Source organism: Canis lupus, chromosome 17 (genome assembly GCF_011100685.1).
Source record: "Canis lupus familiaris isolate Mischka breed German Shepherd chromosome 17, alternate assembly UU_Cfam_GSD_1.0, whole genome shotgun sequence".
NCBI classification, from domain to species: Eukaryota; Metazoa; Chordata; class Mammalia; order Carnivora; family Canidae; genus Canis; species Canis lupus.
Window position 1 is genome coordinate 14,973,339 of NC_049238.1, and position 4,835 is coordinate 14,978,173.

Consider the following 4,835-nt stretch of genomic DNA (forward strand, 5'->3'; position numbering starts at 1 on the left):
CCACCCGCTGAGGATTCTTTGTTCTGACCCCTTTCAGGGTGAGACCCCCACCATGGAAGGGGTGGGCCCCCCAAAGCACATCCAGGTCCCTCAAATCCCCCAAATGCCATGGCGAAGGGTGGTACATTTAAATAAGTTTTTCCTGGCATATCCTGACATGGCTTAGATCAATTACCTCATTTTTCAACAATGAAAAGATTAAACAGTTGTTAAGGGTTATAAAATGATTTAATATGCTATTAAGAGGAGATGTAAACTATCAAAGTTTAAGTTTCCAGAGAGAGACTTAAATATCAATTATATTCGCATCCAATCTGTATGGAGCTCCCCCCTCCCCCTGCAAAAAAAAAAAAAAAAAAAAACCCCACCCAGAAATCCACATCAGGGGCAGCTCCCCACCGCCTGGGGACACACGGCCCCTCCGAAGGCGGCTGTGAAAATCCAGTTCCTGTGCGCTGGTTTCATGAGAATTTGTCATGGCCAGGGAAACCAGGCTCAGACTGTTCACAACACTTTTTCCTTGAAACAGAGAACAAAATCAAATTTTGGAGAAATTTTAGGGATATGTATTTGTGCTCAGTGATGGGAAAGGACCATTAAGTACCTTATGTGAAATTAGAGTAGGTCTCTAACTTCTGAACCCTTACTGGTTTTCACTCACTCGCTGCTGGCAACATTTCAAAGGGTAATTTTTTTTTTTTCAAATTACCTCGTAAGGCAAAAGGAAAAAATAAAAATTCTTTGCTTCCTCTGTCTCCTCTCCTAGTATTAACTTTTTAAAATATGGGTTCTCACTTTACACCCCGAACAATTCAGCCTAGCCGAAAACCTGCCGCCCCTGATACTGACATCTCCCGGATTTGCATAGTGCCCGGTTTACATAATCAAATGGAGTAAAGCGTGCATCCTGCCTCAGTTCACCTCTTGGCCCCTGGATAGGTTCCGACACTGTGGGCCCCATCAGGAGGATGACTCGATAACCCGTTTTATCAATTCCAACCGCAAGAGGGAAGTTAAGGCAGACCCTGCTGCAAGGGGAGCGCTGGGTCAGTTTTCATCAGATACAGATGTGCTCCCACTTCCCTGTTCACTCCAACTAGAGGAAATCCTACAAGAATGGCACAGATGGGCAAGCTGCACTACGGTGCCATGTGTCTAGACTAGGGACCCCCAGGCTCCCTGCTCCCTCCTTCAGACCCCAGGACATCTTTAAAGATGAAGAGGGAATCTGGGGGTGGGAAGCAATGCGACCCTCCTCCTGACATAAGTCTGGGATTGGGGGCGGGGGAGAAGGGGAATAGGCTGAAAGAACACTCGGGGAAATGTTTTGCAGAGTGACTACATCCCAACCCCAGGCTACTGCTGCCCAGTGTCCAGGGACCAGAAAGCCCGTATCAGGGGGAGATTTGATTGCAATTATTTAAAAAGTGAACATGCCATCCTTTTCAAGGAGAAGCCAGACTCCCCAAACTAACAGTAAATCGAAACAGCCCAAACATGGACCGATGTGTTCAGAAAACAACACTCGAGTTTCTCATGCTACTTAATCGTACTGTATCTTTTACCACTTACGAGGGGAGTGTGCCTGGCGGGGCAGCCTCTGCAGCACTCCCCACAGCAGGACCCTCGCCACATAATTAAGTGGCTTTCAGAGAGAGGCTCACCGTTACTCTCAAGATGAAGGAAGCACGTTTCACGGCGAGGATGGCCTTTTTTCCCTCTCCAAGAAGAAAGCTGTGCCTTTGCGTGAGGCAAGTACTGAGCAGCTGCTGCTGCTGCTTCTGCAAAGGAGAGACTTTCCACACCCGTTCATGTACTAGGACTGAACTCACGGCCCTTTTGCCAAAGCCATGACCCCGGAGTCACCAAGTGCAAGGACACAGGGCTGGTGAGAAGCAGCCCGGTGACTTCCAAGTTCCTCCTTCTTCCTCCTTCCCACAACAGTCTGCTGCGGATGGGGGGACTCCAGGTTTGATCCCTTCTAACTCGCCCGGTTTTCCAACTGGGCTTCTGGACAGCTTGTGATCCGCAGGAAGAAGGGCCCCAAACAGAGCTTGAACCCTTTCCTTATCAATCCCAGGCGGCAAGGTGGGCCCCTGGCTCCAAAGGATGAGCGTGCATCTGATTGAAAAAATGAGTGGGAAATATCAGAAAGGGAGGCAGAACACGAGAGACTCCTAACTCTGGGAAACGAACTAGGGGTGGAGGAAGGGGAGGTGGGCGGGGGGTGGGGGTGACTGGGTGACGGGCACTGAGGGGGGCACCTGATGGGATGAGCACTGGGTGTTATGCTATATGTTGGCAAACTGAACTCCAATAAAAAATAAATTTGTAAGTTAAAAAAAAAAAGAGCCCCCAGTTATGATCGTTAGTGCTTCGGCTGGCTTCCCCCGGGGTCTGACCTGGGGCAGGCTCCGGAGCCGGGGCCCAGCAGCGGGGATGCCCCGGAGGCCCGGCCCCCGCCCCCCCCCCCCCCGTCACCCCGGCCTTGGTCCCCCGCGGCTGGCCCCTGCCTCACTGCGGCGGCGGCACCCCCGAGCCGCTGTCGGGGCTGCGGGTGGGGATCGGCGGCTCTGTCTCCCCGCAGAGGGCATGCGGCAAGGCTGGGCGCTGCCCTAGCACGGACGCCGCCAACGCGCCGGCTCAGCGGCGGGCACCGGGCGAGGGGCTGCGAGGAAGGGGACGCGGCTCACAGCACAGCCCACGCGCCGAAGCCGCCGGAGCGCAGGGTACGGGCGGGAGCGGAGGGCGGCGGCGCACGCGCACAGCGTCCTGACCCTCGGGGGGGGGGGGGGGGGGGGGCCGGGGGGGGGGCCTCGCGCCTGAGCGACGCCGAGCCCGCAGCCCGCAGCCCGCAGCCCGACGCTGCCCGGGAGCACCCTCTCTCCGAATCCCAGGCCGGCCGCGAGCCCTTCTCCTACACGCTTTACACGCACGTGTATCACAACCCCCCAGGTGAACTGGGAGGTCGGCGTTACACACCCATGTTCCAGATGGGGAGACTGAGGTGAGGCCTCGCGCTGCTGGGAAGCCAACTTCCCGCCACCTCAGCCATCTTCCCTCTCACACCGACCACGCATGCGCACAGGCGCACACGCGCACACGCACAGGCACACACGGGCGCACGCACGCACAGACACGCACAGGCACGCAACGCACAGGTGGACACACGCACAGGCGCGCACACGCACAGGCGGACACAGGCGCACGCACACACAGGCACACACACGGGCGCGCGCGCACACAGGCGCGCTCAGGCGCGCAACGCACAGGCGGACACACGCACAGGCGTGCACATGCACAGGCGTGCACACGCACACGCACAGGCGCGCACAGGCACACAGGCGCGCGCACGCACAGGCGGACACACGCACAGGCGCGCACAGGCACGCAACGCACAGGCGGACACACGCACAGGCGCGCAACGCACAGGCGGACACACGCACAGGCACGCAACGCACAGGCGGACACACGCACAGGCGCGCACAGGCACGCAACGCACAGGCGGACACACGCACAGGCGCGCAACGCACAGGCGGACACACGCACAGGCACGCACAGGCTCGCACACACAGGCGCGCACAGGCACGCAACGCACAGGCGGACACACGCACAGGCGCGCACACGCACAGGCGGACACACGCACAGGCACGCAACGCAAGGCGGACACATGCACAGGCGCCCACACGCACAGGCGAACACACGCACAGGCTCGCACACATGGGCGCGCGCACACACAGGCGCGCACAGGCACGCAACGCACAGGCGGACACACGCACAGGCATGCACATGCACAGGCGCGCACACGCACAGGCGCGCACAGGCACACAGGCGCGCGCACGCACAGGCGGACACACGCACAGGCGCGCAACACACAGGCGGACACACGCACAGGTGCGCACAGGTACGCAACACACAGGCGGACACACGCACAGGCGCGCAACGCACAGGCGGACACACGCACAGGCACGCAACGCACAGGCGGACACACGCACAGGTGCGCACAGGCACACAGGCGCGCGCACGCACAGGCGCGCAACGCACAGGCGGACACACGCACAGGCGCGCACAGGTACGCAACGCACAGGCGGACACACGCACAGGCGCGCAACGCACAGGCGGACACACGCACAGGCACGCAACGCACAGGCGGACACACGCACAGGCGCGCACAGGTACACAACGCACAGGCGGACACACGCACAGGCACGCAACGCACAGGCGGACACACGCACAGGCACACGCACAGGCGCGCACAGGCACACAGGCGCGCGCACGCACAGGCGCACACACGCACAGGCGCACACACACACGCGGACACACGCACGCGCGGACTCTCCGCCTGGGACAGACCCTGGCAGCCACCAGCAGCCTCGACTTCCAGAAGCGCCGCTGCCTCCGTTTTCCCCTGGGGGCGGGGAGGGGCGCGGGAGGCTGTAAGGGCAGGATTTGCGGCCTGAGTAGTATAAATAACGGGTCGCCACACTCGGATCATCCTGTCGCGGTGTGACCGCAGTCCCGTGACCCTCCGTTACTCCCGAACCAGTGCTGTCATATAATCTGCGAGCTATGCATAAACAATCTGGGTTACGGTGGGTTTCCTAAAACTAGGAGAATTTCAGCCATAACACTCACATTTTGTTTCTGGAAATTAAAGCCTGGGAACAGTGGAAATAAAGTCCATCGATTGATGAATTGTATTTCTGCACAGACTCCAATTCCCAAGGCTTGTGGGGAAACAGAAATGCGATCTTGCTCCTGCTGGCTTCGCCCCTGAGGGCAGCAGGCCTGCGGCTCCTTGGACTCCCAAATATGGTCCCTGCTAAAACCCGGGT

The 4,835-nt window shown here is 58.8% G+C and overlaps 1 long non-coding RNA gene across 1 annotated transcript; it reads right to left on the minus strand.

The window, feature by feature from the left end:
• Positions 1–368: 368 nt before the first annotated feature.
• LOC111090422 lies at positions 369–3,061 on the minus strand. Its single transcript, XR_005371828.1, has 3 exons — positions 2,983–3,061; positions 1,665–2,121; positions 369–519 (listed from the first exon to the last, which is right to left on the minus strand). It is a non-coding gene; the product is annotated as an uncharacterized LOC111090422 (long non-coding RNA).
• Positions 3,062–4,835: the final 1,774 nt, after the last annotated feature.